Below are 15,604 nucleotides of genomic sequence, written 5' to 3' on the forward strand. Positions count from 1 at the left end.
GACATGCTACCTTGTGGACTCAGTACACCTAAACTTTCTAAACTATTTTCCTCATCACCTATTTTTATAGTATCTATCTCTTTCTATTCCTTTGGTGGATAACCCAAAAATGATTTTCCAAAGAAACTCACTTTTTTGTTCTACAACTTCTTCTTTATTTTGTAAAATAAATTTTTTAATATACTTAAGAACAAATTTGCTTCTATATTTCTCCAAAAATGTATTCTATTGGTCCTGGGATAAATCAAGCATTACTCTGATTAATGTGTCAATCCTTATCTTTTTCTCTTCCTTCTCTACCTTTTTCTCATCTTATCTTCAATCTATCATATAGTTCTTGAGGCATCTTATTCTCTCTTTCACTAGGAGCTAGTTTGAGATTTGAGATCATGTCTACCATAGTCTCCTCAATCTTATTTTTATTAGAATTATCTAATGTAGCATACTTTACAAATCTAAAGCTAGATAATCCTGGGGAGCTTCTCAAATCTCTACACACCTCATTAATTGACTTAGGTTTCCTCATAGGTGTTCCTCTAACCAATATCATTCTTCTTGTTTTGGGGGCATTGGGATCATTAGTCTCTACTATTCTTTTCTTTTTAGCCTTCTTGGCACTAGCAGCTACCTTGGTCCATGGCTTGTTTGGTGGTGGAGGTGTTACTATCATCTTTTTATTTTTTCCTTGAGCCTTCTTGCTCATTGGCATGACAATAATGGGGCTTTTCCTTTGTCATCTTCTTCATCTTTCTCTGTCTCATCACCACTGTCCTTCTCCTCATCTTCACCAAGACCTTGTGTTAACTATAATGGTTCTTTTCCCTTATCTAGGGTGCCCAATTTAGTTTCTAGGTCTTCTATCATTCTCTTCCTCTTCTTCTCTTTAGATGCAATAGTTATATTTATAGTTATTCTTTCTATGGCTTCTTCATATTTACCAAAAGGTTCAACCTCAACATCTATCTCTTCTTTTAGTAGTGCATCAATGTTTGCACTCACTTCATCACTATCAATTTCATATTCAAAACTTTGTAAGAAAGCTTTCCTAAACTTAACTGCTTGTACAAAAATGTTGTCTATATCTGCAAGAAAATATATGTCATTATAATATCTTGTAACTAATTCTTTAGGTCTCCTCATCCTCCTTTTCATCTTTTTCTTAAATTCATCAAAATAAGCATCGATTGTGTTCTCAAAATTGTCTCCCAATTGAGTAATATACTCAATTATTTGTCTTGTCACTAGTTTTTCTTTCTCCCATACAACATCACTAATGCCAAGAAAATACTTTTGGATACAAAGTAATTTACAAACAATGAGGGATCCAAACTTACATATTGAATTCTTCACTTTTCTTATAGATGACAAATTTTCTACAAGTTGTAGTTTATGCAGCCACTCAACAAGATCATATTCATGATCTTTCATCACTATCTTCCTTGCTTGATCCACAACCATACATGGCATACTGTTCATTCTACTTTATTGATAGATTTTGTGAGCTATAACCCTCATAGAAAATTTAATAAGTGGATTAGATATGTTTGTGATGGATAGACCACATCCATTCCACTCGGCTCCTATGTTTGCCTCAACTTACTTATGACTTAGACATCACACAGTTTTCTTCTTGTCTTGGGTTGGATAACCTATAACCCTATGAATCATTTTCTTCATGATCTCTACTAGTCCATTCTATATCTAATACTTCATATCATGAATTCTACTTAAAATAACTTTAATCCAGTCGATTTTGAAATTTCTTTAGAATTCTAGGGCATGAGTTAACCCTTTGCTCTCAACAATTTTGAACTCTTCCTTCAAGATTCCTTCATTACACAACTTCTCATAAGCTCCTCTAATTTTTTAGTCTCCTACTTTTCCAATTTTATACATATAATAGGACTTGACATCATGGATCATAATGAATTTAGGTGGTATTAAAGATAGCACACCCATTGAGTCTCCTTTCAACACAATTTCTTGAATAGCATGAAACTTTGGTGGAGGACAAGCATCACTCTTCACTACTTTAATTTTACTAACCGCTTGACTCATTCTATTAGTTGATGCATCTTCCATGTTTATAGTTAGGGTTTTAAGTTATTTGTTCTTTAAATACTCGACATAGTTCAAATCTTTACTTGTTCTTGCGCTTCATTCTTGAGTTCTTTGCCCTTCGTTAAAATCATTAAATTGCTCTGTGCTCTGAAAAATTTGTATGCAAGGTATGTGATGATGTCTTTGAAATTCAATATATACCTTCTTTTGATCAATTTTATGATCTCCATTAATGTTGTGTACTTAGATGATTGGAAGCTAGCTGTCTTGGTCGATATTGATGTATTTTAACTAGGTCTTTGCTTCATAGCTCATTCTCTTCCATATCATTTAGTCTCTACTATTCCTCTTCTGAAGTGCTTGGTCTATGTTGTAATTCTTGATCAACATAGACAATTTTATTGATAATCGGTGACCTTTCACAAAAAAATTCTTATGCAAATATGAACTTTTGGCACATTTACATGTAAGGAACTAATGTGTGATTTATGTATTAAGTATACAGTTCCATACATACCTTTCTTTCTTAGTATGAGATAACATGATTACCTTCTCCATTGGATTGGAAGACCTCAACTCCATTTACTCCATTATTTCCATCTTTTTCTCTCTTTTTCCATTTTTGGTTTATTTCCTTCCTAATTTGCTCAATGTCCACTTTGCCTTTGCCTTTTTATTTTGTCTAATTTGTTGAATGTACTTGAGTCCTACAATTATTTCTTAGATGTCCAAACTTATGACATTTGTAACATGCATTGTTAGGTGCATAATTCTTCCTCTAATTTGTCCAATAAGGTGTTGTCTATGATCTTCATTCAAATTCTCTATGCCCATACTTCTGATAGTTATAGTAGTTCCTTTAAATCTAGGTGTAGTAGGTGCATTCCTCAGTCTATACCTACACTCATGTATTTGATATCATTGTTTCTTGTAGTAAAAATAGTAACCAATAAACCTAGGCTTAGAAATTTGCATACCATGTTTTCTTCTACAAATATTTGTAGTATGACCAAGTTTTCCATAGTGATAGCATGTTGGTTTGTCCTTCAACTTTTCATTCCTCAATTCTCCATTCCTGGATGATTCTTCTTTCTTAGTGCATAAATCTCTTAACCCATTAGAATATTTTGATGACTTCATAAGTTCTTCAAAGTACTTCATTGCTTCTTTTGGTTTGTTGAATCTTTCCATGGATTTATTCTCAGTTTTCAATTCATTCTTCAGTATGTCCTTCTCTAATTTGAGATTTTCAATTTCCACATATGTGTGATTCAATTCTTAAGTTTAATCATTATTTGATTCATTATATCTAGTTGAGTGTTTGTGAGTTTCTGCACATCTGATATCCTTTCTTCAAGTCTAGTAGTGATTACCCTTTTTATTCTTCAGCCATAGCTCCGTCCTCTTCAACATTTTTCTTTTGTTCAGTCACTTCACATAGTCTTACTAATTGGATTTCATGTTCTCTTTTCAATCCTCTTATTTCTTCATTCAAGAGTTTGTTCTTTTCAAGTAGATATGCAAATACTTTATCATTTGGTTTGATTGATTCAAACAGTCCTTTAGTCTCAAATTCTTTATAGAAAAATTATTTTGTTTGGATGGAAATTTCCTTTCTCCTATTTAGGGAATCCTTCAGATCTTGTCTTTCCTTCTCAAGTTTCTACAGTATGAGTTGGATGTCAATCACTTGATTGTCAATAACCTTGTCTAGTTTGAAAACCTCCACCTACAAGATCTAATCTCCAAGCTATTAAGCTTCTCTCAAAGAACCATTTCTTTGATACCAATTGTTGATTAATAGAGTTGTAAACATGATAAACAAGATACTAAGAGTGGGGGTGAATAAGAATCTTTAACACTTTAAACTTTTCACTAATTCATTCACATATATTAATTAACTTGTGCATGTAAAACTTGTAACGTAAACTTGTTGTAACATGTAGATTTGATCTATCACATGCATGAAATAAAATACATAACACAATATTTGTTACGTAGAAATCCTCCAAGGCAAAGGTAAAATTGGGATGGGGATGATACCCACAAATCTTCACTACTACAGTAATAAAGTTAACCTATGATGGTTACAATGTTTGATCATAAGATATGATCTACCATGTGAGAGTTTTTCTCTATTAAAAACTTAAGAGACTGTTAGGTCTCACCTTGTTAGAGGATTTGACACCTAGAAAAAAGTAAGAACTCTATCAGGATATTTACAAAGATTTGTTAAGATCAATCATATAATTAAATCCTAATATAAATATCACAAGTTGACTTGCTGTAAAAATTATCTCCTACTTATCAAGATCAATCTGTTAAGAGATTTACCTTGATTCGAGTTAACTAGAACTGATTCAATACTTGAATCTCAATTTTTTGTGCAAGATGATTTTGAGTCTCCTCCTTACTAATTGATCCTCTCCTTTGATTTTATATTAGTTATCTTCCCTTTCACTTCATTACCATGAATAGGTCACTTTCTCTATTAAATGATAACAAAACCCTTCACTAACTTCTAATTTGTTCTCAATCCTTCATCGTATAATGCTTCATTTTTGCTTATATACTCTTCTTGTCACCTTTTCTATTACTTGTGATCCACACATGCACATACAATCTACACACCTAATCTAAGTTAAGATCATCACTATTTAAATATTTTTATAAAGAGTTTTCCAAATGCTTCCATATTTTGTCTCTTTGCCTAACTCACTGATTTATACAACATAGGGATCTATGATCCACCTAATGTAAATATTATGTAACAACCTCTATAAGTATTAGATGTTTTGTAACATTCTCTTCAAAATATAATATTCCTTCCAAGTCATCCTGATAATCATTTTGCATCAAACTTTGTTCTATTCCTCACTTTTATGTAAACTCTAGATTTCTTGGCCTTTACTATATCTTGATGCTCTGCATTGTTTCTTCTTAGCTTGTATTGTGCTCCTTTGATGCTCAACATGTATTACACTCAACACACACTATATAACTTGGAACTAGTATACTTGAAACTTTCTCGGTCGCTGATGACTTGCTCGATCGCTGATGACTTCCTCGATCACTAATGACTTGCTCGATTGCTAATGACTTGCTCGATCGTTGATAAGCTCGGCTCATATAGAAAATACTTTGTGACCATACACTTTCTTGATTTCTATAGAGATTGGTGCATACTTTATTATGTACATGATTTGACCTATATAGAGTTTCTTGGCTACAGTTATGACCGTTTGACTATGCCTTGTAAATGACTAAGCATTTGACACTAATAGACAACAATGGTTAGAGATACCAACACTTAGTTTGACAAAAAAAATCATTCTCTTGTCCACTCACTATTGAAGCCATGAATCTATCATATTTTATATCCTTTGGGTTTTTCTTGAGAGCTAATTTTTTTTTCTATTTAAAAATGTATTGTAAATATAAATATGTTCACACAATTTTTGTTTGTATCTTTCTTAATGGTAAATTCTTAATAAGGGCCACAATTCAAAATTTCACATACATTAGTCCTCAAAAAAATTGATAATGAATTGTATTTAAAAATGTAGCCTACCATTTTCCAATCTATGCTATAACACACTAGTTAAATGCTATTGTCAATAGGTTGAACAATTTCTTTTGACACATTTATAGTTGCATGGATCTTTAATTTCTATATTTTTCTCTAATGACTAGCACCAAGCTCTTCTAACAATGGTAAATATTCTTCTAGTCTTTAAGTTGCACAATCTAATAATAATCAATTATTTTTATATAGTACTAACCTTTTTCTAATAATAATAATACTGCCCCTAAATTTAGAAATAAAAGGAATCATGCATACATGTCATTCTTATGCCATGTTTTATCTTCCCTTACAAAAGGTCATATAGCATACTATGTACTATTTATGTTATTTCAAAAATGTTACTTATGAGACTAAATTCAAAATATTTCAAATCATGTGTGATGCTTCAAATGGTATTAATGCTTAGCGATCATCATATTCTAATGGATTTCAAATGTACATAATGGTTCTTAAATATTACCTATTATGTTGGAAATGATTGAAAAAGATCATGAGGGAGATTGTTGGAAATGACTGAAGAGATTATACATAAAAAGTAATGGAACTGGTAAAGAATGTTCTCAATCATTGTTTTGTCATTGATGTCAAACTTTCTACTTACAGGAATGAAAATTGCTTTAATGATCCAAATACTATCAATTGGTTGATTGACAAGGAGGAGGCAATCAATAAGATGCAATGAGAGTACCTAGAGAAAGGTTGAAGTTATGATGTTGTAATGAAATACAAGGATCAGCTAAGCCATTGATGAAAAAGTGTATTGATGACATACTCTTAGACATAGAGAGTGGGCATACTGAAACATATCAAAGATGTAAGGTTTTAGCTAAGTCATTTGTAAAGTCTAACTAAGTTCATTAGAGAGAGAGAGCTGAGCAAGCAAGTCAATGTCGAACAAATTCTTAGTTGAAGCCAAGCAAGTTCACTTTTAGAGTGTACTAAGTAAATATCAAGTGCCAAGCAAAAAAAAAGAGTCGAGTAAACATCAAGTGCCAAGCATGAAACAGGTGCCGAGTAAAGTTATAGATGCTGAGCAGGATATAAGTGTTGAGTAACATAGAACAAGCTGAGTATCAGTAAACCAATAATGTTGAGTTGCTACATTATTTTGAAATCGAAGATTCGCTAGATCTGAGCCAACAAGGTTGTTACCTAGAAGTTTGTAAACCAGATAGAAGATAAGAGTGATGAGCTAGTGGCATAGAACACCATGTAAAAAGGTTTTGAGCAAAAATAATTGGATGCTAGACAAGGTTTCTAGATGAAGAAGAAATATGGGGTAGATACATTGTATCCTACCTAATCTATTGAAACCCTAAAATTGGAGAGGGAGAATTGAGCGGGAAAGATATTTCAAATTTCTATTTAAAAAGTCATAAGATCACAAAGCAGAAGATTGGTGGTGAGAAAGTATGAAATCATGAGCTGCTGAAGAAAAGTGCTAAGGAGTAAGAGAACAAAGAATACTCTATTTTGCTAGATGACCACAGATATGATTGCATTGGCATGACGAGTAAAGAAGACTCAAGGAAACAAAGCTTGAGAGGAAGACAACCTATCAGAACTGAAGTGATTAAAGCCAAGCAAAGGATTGGACTGAAGTGTGTTCTGTAATCTGCAAGTTATGTTGTAAGTTGAATCAGATCAAAGCCATTGTTGTTACTTTCTAGCAGTTGTAACAGTTAAGATAAAACCTATGGACTTAGGTTGGTTCAATAGCCATGTTGTAAATCCTTTAATAGGGTGACATTCCAAGTGAATGTTCCAAAGTCCTTTAATCAAGCCCACTCCTAACAATTTGGTGAAATCCTCTAACAAGGTCACATTTAACAATGTGTTGTAGCATTTAACAGGGCAGGCTTTTCATAGGGTAGACCATCAGAAGTGGTTAAAATTAATTGTGTAGTTATTTTGTGGGTATCATCCCCACTCCAATTTTACCTTCTTGTTCCTGGAGGGTTTCTGGGTTATCAAATTCTTAGTGTTATGGTGTGATGCATGTTTACTTTTCTTAGGTGTTTCAATATTTAAATTGCATACATGATAAGTTCAGTTATGCACTATTAAGGATTTGTAGAGAAAATAGAAAAAAATTATTATGGCATTTGGACCTTGAATAACTGATTCACCCTCCCCCCCCTCTCAATTATTCTAAATAACTATAACAATTGGTATCAGAGCCTCGGCTATTGATTTAGTTTAAAAGACCAGAAGTAGAAAAGATCAAAATGCCTAAGAGCGAAGCTCCCAAGCTCAACAAAGATAACTTTGTTGCTTGGAAAAGATTGATGAAGCTACATATTGGATCCATAGGAGATTACACTTGAAACTCAATTGATACTGAACATGTTGATCCAACTGGTGCTCCTACTGCAGAAGGTTTAAAAAACAAACAGAAACACAATCAAACAATGCTGGAAATTGCTTCTGCACTCAAATATGCTGAATTTGATGATATAAAAGGATGTGACACTGCATTCAAAATGTGGAAAGCCCTGTCTGACATTTATGGAGGAGATCAAAATGTCCAAAGAGAAAAAAGAGAAAGTCTTAGAAAAGTTTGATGATATAAAAATGGAAGAAGGTGAGAATTCTGTTTAGTATGTTGCTAGAATAAAGGAATTGGTAAGTGCAATAAGATGCTTGAATGGTCAATTAGATGATGATACTGTTAATAGTAAGTTTTTAAGAACCTTGCTTCCTATCTATGCTATAAGAGAATTAGCTATACAAGAGCTAAGATGTGTGCAGGGAAACAATCTAAGTTTTGAAGGCAAAGTAGGTAGACTCACTACATTTGAGTTATCTAACTTTGATAACTATAGACTTGAGAATGTTGAATTTGCTTTCAAAGCCAAGCTATCATTAAAAGATGCTAATCAGGTGAAATCAAAGAAAGAAAGAAGAAAGATGAAATATGTATCCAATGACAGTAGCACTGATGAGGAAGGTGTGGAACAATTGGAAGCACTACTAGCTAGAAGCTTTCACAAAGGCAAAGGAGGATTCAAAGGTAAGATGCCTATCATTTGTTTTAATTGCAATGAAGTAGGACATATTGCTGCAAGGTGTACACAGAAAAAGGAGTACAAGGAAAGAAACAAGTACAAAAATAGAAGAGAAGATGATAAGAGAGATTGCAAAGACAAAGGCAAGAAGTGCTATATTGCTGAAGAGGATTCTGATGATAATGATTATGAAGTTTTTTATGTGGCCATGAAGGACCAATCTAATGAAGAAGAGCCAATAGCACTAGTAACATGCATGAAGAATAATGATAAATGGATCATAGACAGCAGATGCTCACATCACATGATAGGAGACAAAAGTAAGTTTGTTAACTTTACTCAGTATGATGAAAATTGTGTTAGATTTGGTAATGATGCTCCATGTCAAGTCAAAGGAAAAGGTACCATTAAGCTTACAAAACAAATTTCATGTGATAATGCATACTATGTTGAAGGACTAAACTACAATTTGCTAAGTGTCTCACAGTTAGGCAATATAAGTTACAAAGTAGAATTTGGAAATAAAACTGCAAAAATCTATGATACTGATGATAGACTAATAGAAAAATGAGATCAAACAAGAAGTAATCTATTATATCTTGATCTAAAAAATACCTCTTGTCTCATTGCAAAATTTGATGATGTGTGGTTATGGCATAGAAGGCTATGTCATGTCAACTTTGATAATTTGGTCAATATCAGTAAAATGAAGAAAGTCAGAGGTTTACCTAAACTGAAGAAACTTGACCATATCATGTGCAAACAATGTCAGCTAGGAAAGATGACCAAGTCAAGTTTTAAAAGTAAAAACTATACATCTAAAGAAGTACTTGAGTTAGTCCATACTAACTTATGTGGTCCAATGGAAGTACAAAGATACAAAGGAGACAAATATATAATGTTGTTTGTTGATGATTATTCTAGGATGATGACTGTTATGTTTTTAAAGAAAAAATTTGATGCTTTTCAAATGTTTAAGTGGTATGTGGCTAGAATTGAAAAGGAAATAGGAAAAAGTTTGAAATGCCTGAGATCGGATAGAGATGGTGAATTTACATCAAATGAATTTGAGATATTCTGTAATGACAAAGGAATCAAGAGACAAACATCAGCCCCAAGAACTCCCCCACAAAATGGAATTTTTGAAAGAAGAAATAGATCTCTGATTGACTACGCCAGAACATTAATGATGGAAAAGATAGATGCTCTAAAATATTGGAGAGAAGTTGTAAGTGTGGCTATTCATACATTGAACTGAGTACAAGTCAAGAAAGGTACAAATGCAACACCTTTTGAATTATGGTATGGTCACTCACCCAATGTAAAGCATTTCAAAATATTTGGCTGCAAATGTTTTATCCTTAAAGATGCTAGAAATGGAAACTTTGATGCAAAAAGTGATGAAGGCATATTTCTTGGTTACTCCACTAGAAGTAAAGCATACAAGTGTTTAAATACTAACATTGAAAAAATTGTGGAAAGTGCAAATTTAAACTTTGATGAGCATGCAGATGTCCAAGTTGAAAAACCAAAGAAAATGGATAACTACAGAACCTTCATGTATTCTTATGAAGGAATGCCCATTGACAAAGATAACATCAATCAAACTGGGATTCAACAACAAGTTTAAATTTTAGCCAACTCTCAACCAGTGAATGCTGAGTTGCATTCAGAAGCTGAGTTGCAGAATGAAGAAAATGCTCATTCTGAATCTAAAGTTAGTACACATGACAGAGATGTAGAGCTACCTGACAATGAAGTGCATAGTGATCCTGAATCTGAAAGATCAAATATGGGAACAAGGACAGAACCAAGATTGTCCAAATATGTGAAGAGGCATCACCCTGCTGAACAGATAATTGGTGACAAAGATGCAAGACCAATGAGAAGGAATAGACTAAGAAATGAATCATGTCTACTAAGAAAAATTGAACCTAAGATAATGTATGATGCATTACAAGATGGTGACTGGTATAAAGCTATGGAAGAAGAAATTGATCAAATTAAGAAGAACGAAACTTGGAATTTAGTTCCCAGACCAGTTGACAAAAATGTGATTGGTACCAAATGGGTATTCATAAGCAAGCTAGATGAGAATGGAGAAATTACCAGAAACAAAGCCAGACTAGTATGTAAAGGTTATGCTCAAGAAGAAGGATTAGACTATGGGGAAACATTTGCCCCTGTTGCAAGAATGGAAGGAGTAAGAAGTTTACTTGCATATGCTGCATATAAAGGTTTTAAAGTCTATCAGATGTATGTAAAGTCTCCTTTTCTAAATGGTATATTGGAAGAGAAAGTCTACATTGAACAACTAGATGGTTTTTTTGATGAAAACAACAAAGATATGGTTTGTAAACTACATAAAGCACTCTATGGTCTGAAACAAGCACCTAGAGCATGGTATGAGAGACTTCACAAGTATCTAGTGCAAATTGGATTTGAAAGAACTGATGACAATAGCAACATGTATATCAAATTAGAAGAAGGTAAGGACATTATTGTATTTGAAATCTTTGTAGATGACATAGTGTTTGGAGGAAAGGAAGTGCTTTGCAAAAGTTTTGTTGACAAAATGAAACATGAATTTAAAATGTCTATGTTTGGAGAAATCAAATTTTTTGTTGGATTGCAAGTACATCAACTAAGACATGGTATATTTATGACACAATCAAAGTACATCAAAGAGATATTTAAAATATTTGGATTAGAAGATTCCAAACTTGTCAGCACACCAATGGCAATAGCAAATAAGCTATCAAAAAATGATGTATCGGTTGAATTTAATCAAAAAATGTACAGATCCATGATTGGAAAATTACAATATGTTGTACATAGTAGACCAGACATAGCATTAGCAGTTGGAATAGTGGCTAGATTCTCTACTAATCCCAAAGAAAATCATCTCATAGTAGTAAAAAGAATAATGAGGTATCTCAAAGGAACTAATAACTTTGGTCTATATTATAAAAAGAATGAAAAGTTTGAGCTCAATGCATACACAGATGTAGATTGGGGAGGTAACATTGATGAAAAAAAAAGCACAAGTGGAGGAGCACTATTTTTAGGAAAAAGATTAGTTACTTGGACCAGCAAGAAGCAAACATGCACGTCTTAGTCTACTGCAGAATCAGAATACGTGGCAGCAGTAGTCAATTGCACAAACATTGTGTGGCTCACACATTTATTGAAAGGAATGAAAGAAGAGGTAACCAAACCTGTGATATTGTATTGTGATAACACAAGTGCTATAAACATATCCAAGAATCTAGTAATGCATGCAAAAACCAAGCATATTGCAATCAAGTATTACTATGTCAGAGAATTGGTAGAAGACAAACAAGTGAAGATGGAATATATTCACACAAAGGAACAAACTGCAGATATCTTCACCAAACCATTGCCTAAGGATGCCTATGAATATCTTAGAGGCAAGTTGGGGGTAATACCCCTAACTCAAGCAGTATAAAAATAACAAGGAAGCTGCCCTGCATCAACAGGAATAAATCATTGAAATATTAGAAGAATGATGCAGAGGATGCCAGCAGGAGTAGAAACTCCAAATTAGTCACAAACATGGTGACAGAGGGAGAAAATATGAGATGCAAAGCCTGTATTTCACATGTTAAAGATGCAACATCTTTGGCATTTATGTCAAAGAGGGAGATATGAAGAAACTGATCAAAATAAACAAAATAAGAGAGAGATACTCATGAGGGAGATATATATGAAAGAGGGAGACTTATGAGAAATTGAAAAGTAAAGATATATGATCAGTAGTAAAACTACAACAAAAGAGGGAGAAACAGAAAGTGGCAGAAAAATTTATATAATTTTGATGGTAACTAAGTTGATCAAATGATCAGTTTGGTTTGCCATCAATGCTAAAGAGGGAGATTGTTGGAAATGATTGAAAAAGATCATGAGGGAGATTGTTGGAAATGACTGAAGAGATTATACATAAAAAGTAATGGAATTGGTAAAGAATGTTCTCAATCATTGTTTTGTCACTGATGTCAAACTTGCTACTTGCAGGAATGACAATTGCTTTAGTGATCCAAATACTATCAATTGGTTGATTGATAAGGAGGAGGCAATCAATAAGATGTATTCACCTTTGACAATGAAATACGAATGCCCCCGACAGTCCCTATTAATCATTACTCTGATCCCAATGGCCAACAGAACAGGACTAGACTCCTATCACGTTATTCCATGCTAATGTATTCAGAGCGTAGGCTTGCTTTAAGCAATCTATTTTTTTCAAAGTAACAGTGCCGGAACCGCGACCTAGCAAATTAAGGCCAGGAACACACCGCCGACAGAAGGGACGTGAGGGCCAGTGCACACCCAGAAGGCGGACCGACATAGTAAACATTATCTATAGTAAAATGTGCTTATTCATATTGTTGAAAACTTTTTCAAAGAAATAGATTTGCTTCTTTGACTATATTTTCTTAATAATACACAGTGTTTGAATTTCAAAAAAAGAAAATATCAATCATGGTTTCTGTTCATTCAAGTATTGTTTTTTTCATAGTTTACTTGGCCATTGCATGTAGTATTATGTGCACATTGTTCACCTTCGAGAGTACCTAGAGAAAGGTTTAAGTTATGATGTTGTAATGAAATACAAGGATCAACTAAGCCTTTGATGAAAAAGTGTATTGTGACATACTCTAAGACACAGAGAGTGGGCACATTGAAACATATCAAAGATGTAAGGTTTTAGCTAAGTCATTTGTAAAGTCTAACTAAGTTCATTAGAGAGAGAGAGCCGAGCAAGCAAGTCAGTGTCAAATAGATTCTTAGTTGAAGCCAAGAAAGTTCACTTTTAGAGTGTGCCAAGTAAATATCAAGTGCTGAGCAGAAAACAAGTGCCGAGTAAACATCAAGTGCCGAGCATGAAACAGGTGCCGAGTAAAGATATAGATGCTGAGCAAAAAATAAGTGCTGAGTAAATATCAAGTGTCAAGCATGAAATAGGTGCTGAGTAAAGTTATAGATGCTGAGCAGGATATAAGTGCCAAGTAACACAGAACAAGCCGAGTATCAATAAACCAATAATGCCGAGCTGCTGAATTATTTTGAAATTGAAGATTCGCTAGATCTGAGCCGACAAGGTTGTTACCTAGAAGTTTATAAACCAGATAGAAGATAAGAGTGATGAACTGGTGACAGAAAACACCATGCAAAAAGGTTTTTAGCAAAAATAACTGGATGCTAGACAAGGTTTCTAGATGAAGAAGAAATATGGGGTAGATACATTGTATCCTACCTAATCCATTAAAACCCTAAAATTGGAGAGGGAGAATTAAGTAGGAAAGATATTTTAGATTTCTATTTAAGAAGTCATAAGGTCACAAAGCATAAGAGTGGTGGTGAGAAAGTATGAAATCATGAGCTGCTGAAAAAAAGTGCTAAGGAGTAAGAGAACAAAGAATACTTTGTTTCGCTAGATGACCACATATATGATTGCATTGGTATGACGAGTAAAGAAGACTCAAGGAAAAAAAGCTTGAGAGGAAGACAACCTAACATAACTGAAGTGATTAAAAGCCAAGCAAAGGATTGAACTGAAGTGTGATCTATAATCTACAAGTTATGTTGTAAGTTGAATTGGATCAAAGCCATTGTTGTTACTTTCTAGCAATTGTAACAATTAAGATAAAACCTATGGACTTAGGTTGGTGTAATTGCCATGTTGTAAATCCTTTAACAGGGTGACATTCCAAGTGAATGTTCCAAAATCCTTTAACCAGGCCCATTCCTAATAGTTTGGTGAAATCCTCTAACAAGGTCACATTTAACAATGTGTTGTAGCCTTTAACAAGGTAGGCTTTTCATAGGGCAGACCATTAGAAGTGGTTAAAATCAATTGCCCAGTTATTTTGTGGGTATCATCCCCACCTTAATTTTACCTTCTTATTCCTGGAGGGTTTTTGGGTTATCAAATTCTTAGTGTTATGGTGTGATGCATGTTTAATTTTCTTAGTTGTTTCAATATTTAAATTGCATGCATGATAAGTTCAGTTATGCACCATTAAGGATTTGTAGAGAAAATAGAAAAAGTTTTATTATGGCATTTGGACCTTGAATAACTGATTCACCACCCCTCCCCCTAGTTATTCCAAAGAATTATAACATATTATACATGTTCCTTTACTACAATATCTATATAATGCTTTGGCATTCAAATGTACACAATGATTCTTAAAAATAACCTATTATACATGTTCCTTTCCTACATTATTTTTATAATGCTCCAACAACTATCTTGTAAATACATTATTGTCGGGTCATTTTGACTAAATACTAAACTATCCAATAGTTCTATTGTCTTATTTTATTTTTTCCTACCTCTTATATTGCATTCTTCTAGTTCCAAAATATCCTAGTTTTAAATGCAACTACTTCAATTGGAATAATGATAACCAGAATAAGGTTCTTAAGTATCCCTTTCTTCTTATCATAGTTACACATTATGTTTATTTGGGAAAATATTTGACAATCCATTCTCATATAGATGTCATGCTTCATTGTAGGAAATTCATATTGATGCTTTCAGATGAATACTATTCAACCTTATTGAAACTAGTGCAATTAGAAGAAGATTCAGGTACTTTATCTTTTAGCATCCATTTTCCAATTAGATTTTCTAATTTGTCTAAAATGTAATTATTTATATAGAAGTGCCAACATTTTTTGTATACTACAATTAATTTATTCTATGTGCACCTTCCTTCATAAGATAAATAACTTAGATCATATCATGCTACCACTCTACACCTTTATAAATGATAAACACTTTACAAACAATGTTATTTCATGTTCTAGCTATGTGGAACATAGCCAACTATCCATTCTTTGAAGGTAACCACACAAAATAAAAATTGTGCTAATGATTTTGTTTTATAACTTATGATTGTCAATAGTCTTTTGTTTTCTT

Source organism: Cupressus sempervirens, chromosome 2, assembly GCF_028749045.1.
Source record: "Cupressus sempervirens isolate cs-2001-9-10 chromosome 2, ASM2874904v1, whole genome shotgun sequence".
Classification (NCBI taxonomy): Eukaryota; Viridiplantae; Streptophyta; class Pinopsida; order Cupressales; family Cupressaceae; genus Cupressus; species Cupressus sempervirens.